At 39.3% G+C, this 19,456-nt stretch overlaps 2 protein-coding genes across 8 annotated transcripts in view; both read right to left on the bottom strand.

Moving 5' to 3' along the window:
* The window catches only part of CBX1 (chromobox 1), a 181,622-nt gene extending 166,095 nt beyond the window's left edge, over nt 1-15,527 (bottom strand). Inside the window, exon 1 of the mRNA XM_050762899.1 lies at nt 15,524-15,527. The gene's annotated coding sequence lies outside the window, so the exon portion shown is untranslated. The remainder of the gene's footprint in view (nt 1-15,523) is intronic.
* Nucleotides 1-19,456, bottom strand: part of SKAP1 (src kinase associated phosphoprotein 1) — a 330,610-nt gene that overhangs the window by 97,529 nt on the left and 213,625 nt on the right. The window lies entirely within an intron of this gene.

Raw genomic sequence — 19,456 nt, 5'->3', positions numbered from 1 at the left:
GTAGCAGAGATATTATGACACATATTTAATATCTACAATTAAGTTGCAGGCTTATGCATAGAGAAACACTGTTGTTATTCAGTATTGTTAAGATTGCAGGAAACATCATTATATAAGGTGTGGGGGTGGAGTGGGGTGTGTGTGTGTGACAGGGTGATAGAGAAAGACAGAGAGACAGAGATACATATATAGAGAGAGATTAAATGAGCATGAGAAATCTTTCTAATCCACCAAGAAAAAGTCTGTCTCTAAAATACTTAATTTTTCACACCGTGTATTTGTCTCACTAAAAAACACAATATAGAACATTTGAGTTGTTAATAAACCTCCCATAGAGAGCACTGACACTTGAATAGCCTGAAATGTTTTCTGACATCTGGCCAGAGCTAATCATAGATGCTTCTATAGGTTGGTTTCTGCTTTTGCAGCATCAAATATTGCTGCAGTATTGTGTTAAATTCTCAAATCATACCCAATAGATAGCAAAGGTAGGCCTTGAATAATTTAAGCCTTGTATTAGGTTTTGTGTTAGAACTGAGGAAATAGCCTGGTGAGGATTTATTAGACTCCACTTATGTATCAGTTGCTGTTCTAAGTGCTTTACATGTATCAACTCATTCAGGTCTCAAAACAACCTTATGAGGTAGGCGCTCTCCCATTTTATGAATGAAGAAACTGAGGGATACAGAGTTTAAGTAATTTGCTCAAACTATATAGCTAGTGAGTGCCAGAGCTCAGTTAAGCCTTTTGGTTTAGTGCCTGGGGTTTTGGGCCAGGTCCCAGGCATTTTGGAAAACTGAAGAGAGAACTAGGCACCACAGAGCTGGGCTAAAGGAGCAGACGCTATGGTGGGATTCCCAATAGACCCCTGTGGTTTGCTGGCACAGGGCCCTCTACAGGCAGGTGGCGTAAGAGCTGGGGCAGATAAGAAGAGACATCACAGTTTAACATCTGATGCTCCGCTCAGAGAGGAGACCTCTGTGCCTCTTCTCAGCACTGCCTTCAGGTATGGAGTGAGTCTCTGCGCTCTTGGTCGTGCATCCCTGAGGGTGAGGTCTGGATCCTACTCTCTTTACACCCAACACTTAGCACTGTGTCTGACACATTGTAGGCACCCAAAAGACCTGCAGTGAAGTATGAAACTCTTTTTTCAACTTAGGGTTCTGAAGCTTTAATATGAAAATTTTATTTATTTTTGTTTTTGTTACATAGACTTGGAAATAAAGCAAGAGAATGATGATCATCAACTACCTAGAAGCACCACTTAAGTTAGCAGTACTAAACCATTTTTTGTCATCATAAAACATCTGTGGGCCTGGCGTGGTGGCTCACGCCTGTAATCCCAGCATTTTGGGAGGATGAGGTGGGTGGATCGCCTGAGGTCAGGAGTTTGTGACCAGCCTGGCCAAGATGGTTAAACTCCATCTCCGCTAAAAATATAAAAATTAGCTGGGCGTTGTGGTGGGTGACTGTCATCTCAGCTACTCGGGAGGCTGAGGCAGGAGAATCGCTTAAACCCGGGAGGCAGAGGTTGCAGTGAGCTGAGATCACGCCACTGCACTACAGCCTGGGTGACAGAGCAAGACACTGTCTCAAAAATAAATAAATAAATAAAATATAAATAAAATATTTGCAGTTTTTTTTTTTTTTTAACTCACAGGTTCAACTCATAACTTTTTTCCCCTTAATCTTGAGTTTATATATTTTGGCTGGTGCTAAACACCAATGTCACCCTCTCCAAATATAACAGCAAGAAAACGTTTTAACCTAAACAGTGTTCTTCAGATTAATGAAATCTAACAGCAACTCTTTCACCTCTGGGCTATTCCAAACCAAGTGGTAATGACCAAAGACCATTTCTCATCTTGTGCTTGGATAGGAAACTCTGAGAAATGAGTATTGGGTTTTGTCCAGTTTTTAGTGGAAAGTGCACACATCACAAAACTTAGTTTCAAAATTCGCCTCCATGCTTACAGTCTCTGTTAGAAGGGCAGAGCATCCAGGCTTAGACCTTGAACTGAAAAATCCTTCTCACTTTTCAATAATGCCCCTTTGGGTTGGAATGCAGGTCAGGCATACTTGTCCAGTCATGGCCATTACTGGGCTGTCTGCTCTAGGGCTAAAAAAAGATGTTGATTTCCTGGAATATCTGCCCTGCAATTTTTACAGGAACAAGGTTCATTAAATTAAAAATAATAAACCAGGCAATGTTCTTGTGCAACCTGTTTCTTAGAACTTGCTGTTCACATGAGAACCTTCCAGGATGTCTTTTCTTGTCCATACTAGGTTAAAGCATCAACAAAGCTTTGTTTTATGTTAAACTCAAAGGTGTCTTTCTGCGGATTCTTCCAGAACTGCTTGATGGGGGAGAGGGAAGATCATGCCTGGCAAAAAGTGATTTACATTAACATATACACAAACAAGATAATCACCTTGTTTTATGTGCCGGTTGCAGTGGCTCACACTTGTAATCCTACCACTTTGGGAGGCTGAGGTGGGCAGATCACTTGAGGCCAGGAGTGTGAGACCAGCCTGGGCAACATGGAAAAACCCTGTCTTTACAAAAAAATACAAAAAATTAGCCAGGTGTGGTTGGTGTGTGCCTATAGTCCCATCTACTCGGGAGGCTGAGGTGGAGGATCCCCTGAGCCTGGGGAGATAAAGGCTACAGTGAGCCATGACCATGCCACTGTACTCCAGCTTGGGTGACAGAGTGAAAAAAAAAATTGTTTTATGAGTGAGTAAGCATATATAATTATAAGTAAGATCCTAAATCTTTATTAGACAGACATGTAATGAAATGGAATAGAATAGAGGTATAATGACATATTAACCTGATTTTTGCATAAAAGCACACTTGCATAAAAAAGATATTGTATAGTCCTTTATGATAATGAAGTGTCTTACATATATTATCTCATGTAATCTGCACAATTTAGGATGTAGATGTGATATAGATGATAAAGAAAGAAGGCTGTGGGCATTTAATTCGGGGATAGGTTAAGGGATAGATGCAGGCAGTGTTTACATCTCTCTGTCCCAGTCTCTTTAAACCATAGTATTTTCAAGTTAGTGTACACAGTGGTTTACAAATCAGCTGCATTTGCATTACCTGGGCACCTTAAAGATACCTCTAGAGCCTTGCCCCTGTTTCGCCAGATATCAGAATGAATTTCTGGGTCAGGTTATTGGAAATTTACATTTTTAACAGACTCCCTTAAATTATTCTATTATGCTTCCATGTTTGAGAGGGATCTTCACATTAGTGTCTCTCAGACCAGTAATTATACCATTATTTCAAAAAACAACTAATAATGTAGTAGGGATTATTGCAATAGCTGTTGTAAAAGCATACATGCTTACACAGGCTGAAGAAAGAAGGCTGCTTTTGCAGAAAGCAAAAGCAAATTAACTTAACAACTGGCACAGTTTGAGGAAGGGTACTACACAAGTAGAAGGGTGCTACACACTTTATGTAGTTGAAAGGGTTTCAGAAAATGAGTTAATAGAAAAACAGCGTAAGAAAGCAAGGAATTTTACGCTGAGACCTTCTAACTGTCCTGAAATATTTGAAGGGTTGTCCCATAGAAATAGGGAGTAGTGAGAGTACTAGGACTCATGAGCTGAAGCTAATGACAGTGGGGGTTTAGTCCAGCATGAGAAAGACCCTTCAGACCTTAGAGAGCTTCCACCTCCCCAGCCTTTGGGAGTAATGGTGGTCATGAGGTAGGAAGCCTCACCTCACTGCAGGGTTAAGCAGGGACTAAATAACCTAGTGTTAATAGATTCTTACACTGATGGAGAAGTTGGTTTTATCTTCTATAGTTCCTATTTTCTCTATACTCTCCTATTCATTCTTCTCTAAATACCTATGTAAAAAAAAAAAAAAACAAAGGCATACGTTACTGATACATACTTTACAATCAGAGAAACTGAAGTCAAGAAGCTGAGGTGAGTTGCCAAAAGCGAGGCACTTGCTAGCAAAGCTAAGAACAGATCTCTCCTTCCTGGTATTCTTCCCTCTTAACCCCCTTTTCCTCACCCTACAAACCATACAGGTGCCTCTTAGGAAACACTTAAGCACTTAGCAATATAGCCTGAAAACTGCTATTGTAGTCCAGTCACCTTCGAACCTAAAAATGCGAGTTCCTGGGCATGCCTCAGATTAACTGAATCATAATCTGTGCAGATGGAACTCAGGAATCTGTACGCCAGGTTGGGCACCACCAATTTAGACTTCTTTCCATCTGGAATAAGGGACAGGAAATCTGATAGTCTCATGTTCTATATACTATTCATTGTAACTGCTGATTGATTTCTATGAGTTCAAAGATATCACCAGGTGGGTACCTTTTTGTGTAAAGATTTCAATGCTCTTGCTTTACATTTACATGGGCACAAATATTTATATAATGATCACAAGTTCATTTACAGAAGTAACAGATGGCTGTAAAGATGATATGAATGTATTTGAGTCAATGGTAAGGGTTCCACTGTGTATTTTACACGCCTGGGTAAATGTCAGCCTTTACCCAAATTATGGCAGCATAAAGCATATGGATATGGGAACAGTATGGGGTTAGAAAAAATTCCCTGCCCTTCTCATAGGCTCTGAGTAAATATCCCATTGGATTAACTGGAGTCCACTTGATTGCTACAGTTTCAATAGCTTGTTCAGACATCGATTGCTGTCATGTCACTAGGAGAAAAGGATTAATAATAGGGCGCTCAGGTTGGCTCAATACTGCTGATAGTGCCTGACAAAAGACCGTTAGTAGGACTCCCATGGGGACACTGCCTGCATAGGAAAGCTACAAGCAACATCATTCAGGATTTCGCAGAATAATGATTAACTACAGAACTTCAGCCTACAAAACCCAACCAACAGTCCTATTATTTCCAAATAAATTCACTGCTTGATCTTCCTTTTCTTAGGTTCATAGATTATCCAGAATCAGAATGTCTAGTGGATATTCATAACCATTATTGTGATCTTATATAAGTCACTGTGCCTGGATTGTTTTTGAGAGATGCATTTCTGCCGATCCTGATCATGGAAAACAGCAAGAGACTAGAGGAGCTTCGTTTGGCAAGTGTTTCCTGAGTAAATTTTACAAAAGAAATGCTCCATCTCCAATGGGAACTCTGTGGCAGTTGTGGCTAATGGGTACCACAATCTGGGGAGGTCACCAGTTCTGGATATCACATTTGAAAAAACTCCATTTCAGCTATGGAAAATTAAATGGGGCTATTTTGCAATGGGTTTCAATGTTCAGTTGAGATTAAGATGAAGGAGGGTATTAAAAGGAAATGTTGATGACTCTTTACATCAATAGAAAAGAGAAAGGATGGCAGTGCTAGAATGTGTGGTTTTGTTAAACTGTATTGTCCCTGTTTGGTGAAGGTTTGGTGATGGAACTAGAAAGAAGGGACAAATTCTGACTTCTAGTAAAAACAAGAATAGTCTGTAATTTAAACAGATCAAATATAATACTATAAAATTTTACTGTACTAATTGTATAAAATATGGGTAAAATAAGATTACTGGCCAGGCATGGTGGCTCACGCCTGTAATCCCAGCACTTTGGGAGGTTGAGGCAGGCGGATCCTGAGGTCAGGAGCTCGAGACCAGCCTGGCCAACATGATGAAACCCCATCTGTACTTAAAAAGTACAAAAAATTAGCCAAGCATAGTGGCTGGCACCTGTAATCCCAACTACTAGGGAGGCTGAGGCAGGAGAATTGCTTGAACCCAGGAGGCAGAGGTTGCAGTGGGCTAAGATTGTGCCATTGTACTCCAGCCTGGGTGACAGAGCAAGACTGTGCCTTGAGAGAGAGAGAAAAAAAGGTTACTTATAGTGGCAGAAATACAAGCCAACAGCTTCTCTCTCTGCCTCCCCCAAGCTTATATGACAAGAGTTCAAGTTGTTTGAGTGTTTGGTTTTTTTGGCAGTGAAAGGTTTAAGGGCATTTATCTCTATAACTAGCAATTTAATAAGTACATGACTTCTTACTCAAGTGCATTTAGATAATTTTCTAAGTTTTCATAACAGCTTTATTTATTTATGCTTTAATGCCTTGCCTCTTAAGAGCTCAAGATGCTGGTTATTTAACATTTTATATTCAGATATGAGGATTAAAAAAGGCATTGGGTGCCATGCTGCTGTCTCCAATGATAGCTCCACTAAAAATAACACAATTAACTTGATGTCAGCCCTCAGCTTGTTCTTATATATAGGTTTCTTAAAAATATCCAGACTACTTTAATTAAGAGTCACAGAATATTTTAATTATTCCTAAAAGACTGAGTATACTCCATTGACTACAATAAATACATGAGATAGAAAGCAGTTCTCTAGGAACTTATATATGCTAATGATTATGTCACATTAATGGGAATATGGGCAGTTGTTTAGGATGAAATTGGTACAGGGCTAGACATGGATACCTGCGAAGAAAACTGAGGCCATGTGTCATCTGGCATGAGGGAAATGGCATCTGAGCCCAAGATATCAGAAATGCAAAATTCTGAAATGCAAGGTAATACGTTGTTCAGTTCAGCTTAATTTTAATCAGATGCAATCCAACCCTGGAAACCTTTATTCAGCATCTGTTATATGTCAGGGAATGTTCTGAGAGCTGTGGGGGTACCAAAATAAATAAGAAATACATTCTATGTTAAAGGCACTTTTTTTTTTTTCTGGTAGGAAAGACAGTCAAATAAATAACCACAGAACGTGGTGAGTAAAAAGCAAAATTACAAATGTATGCATTAATACAAAATAAATGAAGGAGATTTACAGTGGCATGATATGGCAGAACAAGGATCAGCTTTGAAATCATTCAGACCCTGGTTTAAATTCTGGATATTTCAATTGCTTGTCATAAAGCTTTTAGCCTTGGTTTTATGCTTTGAGAATGGAGATATCAATGTATTTTAAAATGCTTTGTGAAGATTAAGCAGGGTAAGATTTGTAAAAGTATCGAACATAGTTCCTGGCATGAGAATCTTAACAGGAGCTCAAGAAATGTTAGGTTTTTCCTTGTGTGTATATATGAAGGCTTCACAGAGGAGACAAAGACTGAGCTGGGTTTTGAAGGATGAATAGGAGTTCTCTAAGACTAATGGAACAATATTTGGAAAAAGAGAGATGTGGAAAAGTGGGGAATATCTGGTATTGTTGATATATAAAAAGGGAATGAGCGGCAAAGGGAACTGAAGATAGGGAGGTGGCAGGGATCTACAAAGAAAGTGAGAAATGAACAAAAATGTGTATACTTAGGGAACACCATGGAATGTGTGACCATGGAGCATTCAGCATCACTATGGTTGAAGGTCCATAAAGTAACAAATTGTCCTAACTTGCTAGACAACTATTAAGTTTGAACAGTCTCAAAAGTTAGCTTTCATTTTTTTTAGTGAGTTCATCAACGTTGCTCACAGACTCCATTTAGTAGAAAGCTGCATAACAAGATCAACTACAACAAAACTCTGAATGCAGATGCAGTCATTTCATCCTGTGCTAAGGTAACCGATAAGTGGACAATAGCAGAATATCCAAGATGCTGCTGGAAATTGTGTTAAAGTAGGACAAGCATGGTGAGAGAGGTTTAATGACATGAAATCTTTCAGCAGTAAAGCTGAGGATGGCAAAGAATGTTGGTGTTCACCTCCCAACTCCAACTCACAGTGCTGACAACTTAGCAAGTGTATGATGCTATTCCACTCCCAGAATAACATCACCCAGAGGCAAGTCTTGCTTGTACTTGGACCAGCAATCATAGCTCTTTCTCCTGCTTTGCTCATCAGGAGCCTATAGTCAAAAATACCAGAGAATACTAGAAGATCTGTTTTTCCTACAGTAGTCTGGTATGTAGCTCAAGGGACCACACTTGCTTTTTTTTTTTGAGAAATGATCCATTGATTTAAGAGGAAAGCCATCCCAGGCTTTTGGGTGGAGCTACAGACACAATTTGAAGGATAAAATTCATGAGGAACCATCGGAAAAGATGTTGGGCCTTTTAAAAATAGTTACACTGGGTGTGATGATTGTATCGTTTCAAAGTCAAAGGAGAAAAATACATTCATACATAGAGTTAACAAGGTTAAGCAAAGCTCTTTAAAGTTGAAAATGCTTCCTGATATTCCTTCACTTATTCAATAAACATACACTGAGCACCTTCAAAGTTTTAGGTACTGGAGAGACAAAGATGAGTAAGATAACTGCTGTGAAGGAACTCAGTCTAGAGGAGAAGGGGACAGAATGTAAACAACAACTATAATGTAAATTATCATTTGTATTAAGGTTTCTACCAGATTCTTTGGGGGCACAGAGAGGGTAATTATTTCCAAATCTTGAATATTACGTTACTATTATTGGAATATACACTATGTAGAGGTTTATATACCACAGTAGGTTCTCAATAAATATTCCTTGTATTAATAAATGAAAAGTAATCAATCCCCAAATATAAATTTCTCTATCATATTAGGTTACTTAATCACTTAACAAGATTACATAAAGAAATTTAAAGTACCTGGTGTGAATCTGGCAATCTATAAAATGCTGTGAGACTATGGAAGACTGTTTGCCAATGGAGGAGGAGGAACGAATAGGATGTTAACTGAGACTGTGAAGTTTGAGCTAAATCTTGAAGGAAGAGAAGGAATTCACCAGACTTACAAGTAAGAAACAGGATTCCAGACAAAGAGAAAAGTATCTGCTAAGGTGTGTAAGAGTGTGTTTTACACTTGATAAGTCATTTAGTATATCTGTAGACACAGGATGATTGTAAGGAGAGTCACAGGAGATGAGGTCAGGAAGTCAAAATAGTAATATCTACTCTATTGTCAAGTAGTTACATTGCTTACTATGTGCCAGGCACTGGGCCAAGCAATTCTCACGCATTGTATCATGTAATATTCAAAACAACAGTAAGAGGTAGGTACTATCATTATCTCTATTTTACAAATAAGGGAACTTGAATTTGGTGAGGGTAAGTGACTCACTCATGATCATACAACTATTAGGTCATGAAGTTGGATTTGAAATCCAGTTCTTTCTGACTCCAGAAACCATCCACTTACTTGTTGTTAGTTCCACCTTACATATTACAAGCATATTTGTTGTGCCCTAATCATTTCAGGTTCCCAAATACAATAAGAGAATGTCATAAACATTTTCAGGGCTATGGTAAAATAAGGACTACAAGGTGATTTTTTTCCATAAAGTTATATCATTATTCAATATAAGAGACTTTATTCCTAACTTGTGTTCCTCCTATTTTCTGACATCAAAATTTTTTTTTTGGTGTGTGAAATTATGTAGCTAGAAGGTGGCAGTGATCTTAAAAATGTTCTGGTCAAAACTGAAAATTGTTAATCCTATGATACTGTTCCAAGCCTATAAATCACTGCTCTAGGCCATGAAGCTATGCTGCCTTACTAAAGATTGTGTAAGCCATACAACATTTAAATTTATGCTACAAGCAATGAGAGGTTAAGTATTTTTAGCAGTAAAATTACAAAATTTGCATTCTAGAGGGATTACTCTTTTATTAGCATTGAGGATGTATTGGAGGAGGATGAAAGATAGGGAGATTAACTGGAAGATGATCATGGCAATCCAACAAAGAGTTGATGAGAACTTTGAACTAAAGCAAGAGGAGAGAGAAGGAATGGTTTTAAGATATTTTGAAGAGGTAAAGTCGGTGGGTTTGGTGACCAATGAAATGCTAGTTGTGCAAGAGAAATAGAATCTAGGACTATTCCCAAGTTTCCAATCCAAAACACGTTGAAGGGTGGAATAATTCCTAAGATTTTGTATACATGAAGACTGGGCTGGTGAAGGAAAGATAGATTGATGAGTTTGGTTTTGAGACAGAGCCTCTCTCTGTTTTTTTTTTGTTTGTTTGTTTGTTGGTTTTTTTCTTTTTTGAGACGGAGCCTTGCTCTGTTGCCCAGGCTGGAGTGCAGTGGCATGATCTTGGCTCACTGCAAACTCTGCGTCCCGAGTTCAAGCAATTATCCTACGTCAGTCTCCCGAGTAGCTGGGATTACAGGCGCATGCGACCATCCGGCTGATTTTTGTATTTTTAGTAGAGACATAGTTTCACCATGTTGGCCGGGCTGGTCTCGAACTCCTAGCCTCAGGTGATCCACCTGTCTCAGCTTCCCAAAATGCTGGGATTACAGGCTTTAACTTCAAGGACAATCAGATGAATATGATTTTAAAATATTGATTATATCTCACCAAGTTTCAGGGGACAAAAAGATTATCTTTCATATAGTCATGAAACTTGACATAAGTTTGTTTATTCATTTATTTTGGGCTTTTGTTTGAGATAGGGTCTCACTCTGTGGCCCAAACTGGAGTACAATGGTTGATCACGGCTCACTGTAGCCTCAACCTCCCAGGCTCAAGCAATCCTTTCACCTCAACCTCCTGAGTAGCTGGGACCCCAGGTGCATGCCACCATGCCCAGCAGTCTCCCTATGTTGCCCAGGATGTTCTCGAACTCCTGGGCTCAAGTAATCCCCCCACCTCAGCCTCCCAAAGTATTGGGATTACAGTCATAAGCCACAGTGCCCAGCTGACATAGGTTTAAATAGTCAAGGCCTAAAAAACAGACTTTACATCATGAAGTAAAAAATTGCAATAAGTGTACAAAATTAATCTTAGGCATGGATATGGAGCTCCATCACATGACTACTATTGTATTGTGATCCTTGTCACACATTATTATTATTATTATTATTATTTTTTTTTTTTGAGATGGAGTCTCGGTCTGTCGCCCAGGCTGGAGTGCAGTGGCCGGATCTCAGCTCACTGCAAGCTCCGCCTCCCGGGTTCACGCCATTCTCCTGCCTCAGCCTCCCGAGTAGCTGGGACTACAGGCGCCCGCCGCCTCGCCCGGCTAGTTTTTTGTATTTTTTAGTAGAGACGGGGTTTCACTGGGTTAGCCAGGATGGTCTCGATCTCCTGACCTCGTGATCCGCCGGTCTCGGCCTCCCAAAGTGCTGGGATTACAGGCTTGAGCTACCGCGCCCGGCCTGTCACACATTATTTTTAAGATGAATCAAAGAAACAGTGAACTGGCAAAATGTTTGGAAGGCTAGTAAGTTATTTTGGTCCTGTCAGAAAGACCAAAATAATGGTTATAAAGTACTTTTTGAGATCTTCAAATGAAAGATGCCCAGAAAAAGACATTATTAATGTTGACTATGAAGATGTAGAGACAGGTATCTTTAGTTATTTGAAAAAGCTTATAAATAAAAGACAATGACTTAGTGACTTGAAAACAGAAATATCTGGCCTTACTTCTGAATTTCTATATGAATCATAACAAATCAAATGCACCCTTTAAAAATATGAACACTTGGGGTGACTGCAGTTTCCTGAAGACAGAAATGAATTTAACACAATAACCATCTCTGGACAGTGAAATTCACATTCCCCACCGCCACCAGCCCAATTAAAGGGAAAGAATTTCGACTTGACAATCTACCCTTCAGTATCTCAGACCCAGGCTGAGGGCAGATCTGGTGACCTCCTCCTGAATAAAAAGGGGAAGGGGATTGGGCAGTAAATTCTGTCCTGGCGAACATCAGCCCGGCAGTAAATCGGAATCCTCTCTGTGCCCTCTTTATTATCACATTCACAGCATGAAGTTATGAGCTTCCTCACAGCTCCTGCTATAAAAATGTGATGGATGGTAGGGAAACCTCAGGGAGTTAATCTATTCTTCCATTAAATTTTACTTTAATTGGTCTGTGAGTCAATCAGAAACTCACTAGACAGTGAATTAAGAAAGAAAAGAATGAAATAGAAAAAGAGCTTTCTTTTGCAGTTACTATATTATAATGCAGAATTATTCTTCCATTGAAAGAAAAGGGAGACCATTGGTCCATACAAATAATCCCTGGCTCTGTAAAGAAAATGAGAGAAAAACACCATGAATCCTACTCACTGGTGACATTAACACATATGACATTTACACACACTCACACGTATCCCACCAAGGAAAAGCAGGCTTCTCAGACCCCCTCCACCCCCACCAACAGTAATTAGAATGAGAGAGAGAGAGAATGAACTTGAATCATGGCCTCTAAGAAAATTAATACAAAGAAAAATAAGTTGTTGAGAACCTCTATCATCAGTAACATAACTCTATAGGTACAAAAGAAGGTAGATGTTAAAGACCAAAGATGGATCAGCTGAAATGTTCATGGATTCAGCTAGTAAAATGTTTGTGCAGTATTTAAGGCCATAATGGGCTCTGATAAAGATTCTCAGAATCTAATAATGGCCTCTCTGGACTTCTTGTCTAATAAGTGGAATAAGGAGCGAGCCAGCTTGGAATTGAGCATTGCTAGAGATGAGAGAGAAGCGGTGGTGGTGGGGGGGAGCCAAAGCTGCAAGAAAAATAAACCAGAGTAAAGGAGAAGAAAAACAAGAGCAGCCAGAGCTTTCAGAAGTGCTCCTGAGCTGACAACTGAAGTTTATGCCTTGAAATATATGATAATAAGGTTTTATGGGAGTCAGCCCCAGGGACCCAAATGTCTGTCTGTAAACAACGGACTTCAGGGAAAAGCCAAGGTTTGAATAATGTACTCAGTCTCCACTCATGATAAAAAAATAAAAAGAGCAAAAAAGCAGTGAAGACAGGAAATAACTCCTTTTATTCTAACTGTAGAACCCTGAGTTGCAGCAAATGCCCTCTGAGGGCAAAGACAATTGACAACCAGTGTAGAAATACAGTTGTCCCATGTTCAGACAAGGAATTTAAACCTCAGCAGCCTCAAAACCTGAGGTTGTATGAGAAGAACCTAGTAAAGTGCTGCCTGTCCACCCTTCACATATGGGCAATATATGTCCAGAAACCAAATGGTTTATTGTGCACGGTTGTTCCAGTGGAATTACTGGAGGGACATCAGAATGACCTAATCCTTGAAACACGTGCTATTTATCCCAGTGCTGCAAAGAGTTAAACCTGAAAGTGCCGCTTGTTCCCACTGGTTCACAATTCAGGCCAGGTTACCTAGAAAGATATTACCAACTGAACTCCACACATAGTATGATGGCTTCCTTTGAAGACTTGGGTCAGGTAAATCTCAAAGGTAGCCTTAAGCAACTACTAAACAATGAAAGTCCCTAGTGTACTCTGAGACTAAATCAGGTTGCCTTTAAAATTCTTCATCTTCGAAGACAACAGCTTTATCCTCTTTTTATAAATGTGAGGCCATGAGATAGCAAAATGCTATTTCTACTGGCATTAGCTCTACCTTATATATTAAAAAGATATTTGTTGTGCCCTAATCATTCTGGGTCCAAGATCATAAGGGACCTTGTTTCTTGGTGGGAGGCTATAGTGTGAAAAGGTTACTTAGTCATCACTAGCCTCTAGCAATGCTGGAGCACCACACATGGGGCTCCTCAAACAGGAAGTCAAAGCCAGTTCTGACCCCTGGATGAACTCTGCATTTTCGGGCAAGAGGCCTGATGAATCTCCAGGGACAGTGCTGCCCTGTGTCTCTGTGTCCATATGTATGTGTTTACTCCTCTGTGTGCATGTGTGGAGGTGGGTGGTACTGAAGGGAAGCAGGGTGTGAAGGTTCTGGATAATTATGAAAATTAGATCTTTTACAGCAGGCTTCAAGCTCAATTTGGGCTGACAGCTCATGAACAGATCATCTGAAGTCTTAATAGGCCAATGCTGGTTCAATAGTTGTATGGTTAAATCATGCACATTTGTGCCTCAGCTGACACAGAAAGCAGACCCAGATGCCTCACATGGATCATGCAGATAAGTCTATATTTAACATTCTTCCTCTCTTGGGGAAGGCCTAACAAAGCAAAACAAAACAGATCTAAAACCATGCTTAAAACTTTCACCAGCGAAAGAAACATTCCAGCATTCTTTTCACTATAAAACCTCTAATAGTAGAAATGATACATGATTGATAAAGTGATTCTAAATATACTTAATTCTGATATCTTTTCAAGATATTTCTGAACCCAGCAGTAACAGATATAATCTTCCAAACTGTTTATATTCAAAATCAACTGGCTGGAAAAAATTGGGAGTTTTTTCCATTTTTAGTTACCTGTCCCAAAAGCATTTATTCTCCTACTTTCCATTCTTTGGTGGTAGTTTGGTACAATGATGTTAAGATATCAAGGCTCCTGACACATCCTGAATTCTGAAAGAATGTGTTTCCTGAATATTCCTGATAATGGGCTTAGTATCAAAGGGGTTAATGAGGTTAAGGCAGCATTTCCTGCTTGAAGGACAACTGAGTCCAACAACATTAGAAGCATTTTCTTATTATTTTTCTCTGTGTTTGCAGTAACTGCTTCTTCTGGAAGCTTTACCTGGGGGAAGGGATAAAGCAATATCACTAACCTGCTTGGCATCTGGCTTCCAGTAGGGAAAGAGGCTCATCCACCTCACCCCTCGGGCTTCTTTAACTGAATTAGCCGTATTAAGTGCTTTGGTAGCCCAGGGAATGAACATCGTCGATCAGTGTGCCTGGAAAGGCATGTTTTCAGGGTATAATTCTGCCGGAGGAGAAAGGACTCCCCAGCACATGGGCCTAAACTGCAGAGTAACAGAGCCCTAAATCTCCAGTTACAGATTTACAGCCTCCATTCTCCTTCTTTACTGCAAATACAATCCGGCAGTAATGGTCTAACACAGCAACACCATCACCAACTGGCTGATGGCTCGCATAAAAGCAATGTCAACCAAAAACTATGAGTTTATAAAAGGGAACAAACCCTCAACAGTGACAAGAACATGAAACCCATTAACAATTTAAACACTCTCCATTTTTTATTTCCCACCTTGAAGCTATTATTGCTGATAGAAAGCTCCTCAGTGGAGTTAACCACTGCAAGGAAGGGTTAGGAAGCTAGCTTAACTCCTAAGACAAGGGGTTATGTGGTTTGAACCATTTGATGGTGTGGTTTTAACCTTTGTTAATGGGAAGGCCATTTGACAACCTGTAGTGCAAAATAAGGTCTTAGAATACTGTAAGTGTGATAGGATCTTCCCTAGTAGGTCTATCAAATTATTCTCAGGAATCACACTGAATAAATATGGTTGGAATTGGATTGGCTAGTCTATTGAATATGCCAAGACTTGAGCCTGTACTGTAAAAGGAATGGTAGAATATTTTTTGGAGAAAGTTCTGTAAAAATCAAGGATCAACTCTTGGCATTATAACAATAAATGCTTATATGAAGTTTTATTTCTGTGATGGCTCTAACTCTTTGAAGGAACATTGCCACCACAATATTTCCATTTTGCAAATTGACTATACCTGGGCTGTGATGTAAAATGTAACTGTCACACACTATTACCTTCCGGTCTTTAGGTAATCAGATACAAACATTATAACTAATTTGCTCAACTTAACTACAGGACTCTCCCATTTAAAACAAATATTACTGTGGAATTCTCTGGTGAAAAATACTTGAGCAAGCCATCTCCCTCCCTGCCCTTTCAAATTCCCTGACTTCCCCTAGTAAAAATAAAAATAGGACCTTAAGGAGACATAATAAACCCATCATTGGGTGTTTTACCCCCAAAACAAAAATTCTTCCCTTTGTTCTATAAATCAGACAAACCCAATGGCAACAAGAAAGTTGTTCTCTTTGTGGTTTTGAGCTTTTTGCATATGTAATTTGGCAAACAGTTCATCTTTTGGAAATAGGATCTTAGCACTAAAAAGGAACAAAATTCTGTTTTCGCAAAGGGGAAAAAAAGGCCCTGTTGAACGTGGTCACATATATCCATATGAATAGTGCCAAAGAACTTAAAGTCTCTGATTTACATATATTGTGCTGATTATTTGAGCATCAATGTAAAAAATTTAATCTGTACTAATGGGCCTGGGGGAAGCGCAAATAAAACTGAGGAATAAATACTTGTTTTGCAGTACAGTGAATGCTATTATATATATAAAACACAGGTTTCAGTGATGTATAAGCTATTGTATTCTAAAAATATTCCTACATTTTTGGCACTTTAAAAATGTATTACCTCACAAAGGACTATCAACCTATCTGCAGACTCTTAACCTGGGCTAGCATTAAGAAAGGAATCATTTCGTTCTGCTTTTGTTACAAGTACATAGATTTTGAACTGAGTAGATACTGCACCTGTTGGTTTTAAATGTCTCCTCCTCTAAGAAAAAGAAAGAAAAAAGTTTAGGAGAAGAAAAAGAAGAGATGTTAAATAAAAGACAAGAAACAAGGAACTAAGAGAATAAAATTATTTTCCCCACAGTGTGCAACGAAATCAAGCTACACTAATTCAACTTATAATAATGTTAGAAAATGGTTAGCCTTAATGCCTGATAATGACCACAGCTAATGTGGTTCTGCTTTCAGTGTGGATAATGTTTAAGGAAGTAGCAGAATGCATGGCAGCTTTCCTGGACTATACAGTCAACTCCAATGAAGCCTTTTCTCCAGCTTGAGTCATAACCATAAATACTGCTCCATCCCCACATTCCAGTAACAAAGTCCTTCCTTCCTCCTTTGCCCCTGAACAAAGGGGACAACAGTGTGTTTGGTGGGAACATCTTGAAATAAGATATCACTCCCCAAATGGAAGGAAGTCACAGGGGAGATTGACGCCATAAAGGCAGTCCTATCCTATTGAAACGCCAGCAGATGGGGTCATAAACATTTCCTTCTCCCCTTGCTAACAGCCACCAACTCAGCTTCATCTTTATCTTTATCTTTATCTTCCTGTCAGGTCATAAATACCTCTCACTCAAGCTTCACTCACAGCTGGGCCATGCCAAGCAAGTTTACTTCCTGTTAAAGGTTCCTTTCAGCAAACATTAAGAAGTAGTTGGGGGAAAGAAAACTGAAAATTCTGCTGATGATACACAGTTACAGTATTCCAAAGGAAGCTTGGAAACCTCAAAGAAGGGGTTTGGCCAGACTAAGAAATGACCAAACTGCCTAGCAAAAAGCATGGAGATCCACTTAAAAGAAGATGCGTTCACAGGGAAAATGGGTCAAATAATTAGTTAAAACTTATACTTACATCCAAACAAAATAAAAGAGCTGACTAGTGTCATGGGCTTTCATTCTTTCTTCTAGAACCTCCAAAATGATGGTGCTTGCCATTTGTTCCTGGGTCTAAAACCTGGACCATAATTGTAGATAATGAAAACAGAAGATTTCTAGGAGTAGTAATTCTATACAAAGTCATTGCTTAGGCCAGAGGTTGGAGAAAGAATACACCCCTTTACCTTCAGAATTTTGGCACATGAGGAAGGAGTAACCTGACTCTGTTTCCTTCCTGGGGAACAGTTTTACTCTTGGGAAACCATCTGCCTGAGGTACTGCTGGCAGCTCCAAAACTATAGAATCTAAAATGGTGGGAACCTGGAAAATAGTAGGTATCTTCCTCCTTGACTTAGCTGAGCAACTGCCCCTCTTGAATTTCTGGGATATAAGATTACAACCAAAAATGATTGTAGCCTTTCGAAAACACAACCCACAATCTGATTTTTTTTTTTTTTGTAAAAGCATCATTTTAATGAACACATTCTGCATTCTGACAAAATAGTTAAGTCTTTTAAAATGACGATAGTGACAGGTTGCTGTTGATTACAAGAAGTAGACTTTTGCTCCAACAGGGATTGGGTAAAAGTGCCTTTATTATGCTTTAGAATGACTGATCCATACTGGCTTATTTAACTCAATCTTTTAATTTTTACATGTGCTGTTAGATAACATGTGACTTTAAAGAGAGAAAAATTAAGACAGCACTTACCATAATAAGTTTTCTATGGTAGTTATGACAAACAGGTTTGAATCCCAGCTCTGACACTTTACTAGCTGTGTGACTTTGGGAAAGTTGCTTAACCTCTCTGTTCTTCAATTTCCTCATCTATAAAATGTACAATAATAGGCCGGGTGTGGTGGCTCACACCTGTAACCCCAACATTTTGGGAGGCCAAGGTGGGTGGATCACTGGAGGTCAGGAGTTCGAGACCAGCCTGGCCAACAGGGTGAAACCCTGTCTCCACTAAAAATATAAAAATTAGCCAGCATAGTGGTGCATGCCTGTAATCCCAGCTTCTCAAGAGGCTGGGGTAGGAGAATCGCTTGAACCCAGGAGGCAGAGGTTGCAGGGACCCAAGATTGTGCCACTGCACTCTAGTCTGGGTGACAGAGCTAGACCCCGTCTCAAAACAACAACAACAATAACAACAACAAAAAACAACAAACAAATGAACAAAAATGTACAATAATAGTGCCTTTCTCATTGGGTTGCTATAAATTAAAATACATAAATCACAACGGAACCTGGCACATTGTAGGGGCTCTGTACATTTTAACACACATGTAAAATGGAAGACTTAGGTAATTTCATTATCTGTACTGTATCTAAAGCAAAGGATATTGGTTATATTCTTAAAAATCTTTAATTAAGCTGAATATTAGACTTCATACTGGCATTCAAAGGTTTCCACAAATTAGGCTGGTTTACCTTTACTGTCTTCTCTCATCATCCTCCTACAATTAAGTAACCCTTGTTAGAATGGACTATTTGGTGTTTCCTGAACACATTCTACATTTCCCCACACCTACACCTTTGTGGATATAGTCCCATTGCTCTGGAGTTCACCATTTTCACTTCTATCTTCCCCTATCTCTACCTGTTAAAATCATAGCATAGCAGAGGTTCTCTCATTCAAACCATAAAGCTTTATTTTATTTTTATAGTCATCCTTCAAAGCCTGATTCAAATACGGTTCTTCATGGCGTTCTAGAGCTGGAAGAGCTTTAGAGACTAAATGATCTAATTTCTCCTTTTACTAAGGCATGCAGAGATTAAGTGATTCGCCCAAAGACACTAAGCTACAGCTTGGACCACATTTCAGGTCTCCTAACAGTGCAGAGATCTCTGAGAGTTAATCACCCAATCCTCCTGGTCTTTTTCATCACTCTAATCTAAACTGACTGGTCTCCTTAGAGTTGCTATGTACTATAGTACTTATCACATGGCCTCTTGAATTACAGTTATTTGGGTGCATAACTTATCTCCCATGTCATCTCTCATGTGCCTTTGACACCTCTGTCTATCCCTGGAATGCTTAGAACAGTCTTAACCAGAAGGTATTTAGTAAATATTTGTTGAATTAATGTATGAATGAGTATTAGAAAGAAGGAAAGTAAACAACCTTTCCCATCCCGCTAACTCATACCTCTCACAGTCTCAAAAGTTCTCTCTAATCCAACTATCTGAATTGAACCATCAATTCCAGTGCACAATAAATACCTCCGCATCTGCAGAAAAGTGTCACTATACATAATACATATACACAAATTCACTTACTTTACAAAAGTCTCTGTGAACTCACTGTGTGCATTTCACTTCAAAGTATGCACACAATTTACCAAAGAAGTAGGAGACCAAACCCTGC

The sequence above is a fragment of the Macaca thibetana genome, chromosome 16 (genome assembly GCF_024542745.1).
Source record: "Macaca thibetana thibetana isolate TM-01 chromosome 16, ASM2454274v1, whole genome shotgun sequence".
In the NCBI taxonomy this organism is placed as follows: Eukaryota; Metazoa; Chordata; class Mammalia; order Primates; family Cercopithecidae; genus Macaca; species Macaca thibetana.
Note: the sequence above shows the minus strand (reverse complement) of the source record. Positions and strands in the feature narration are given on the sequence as shown.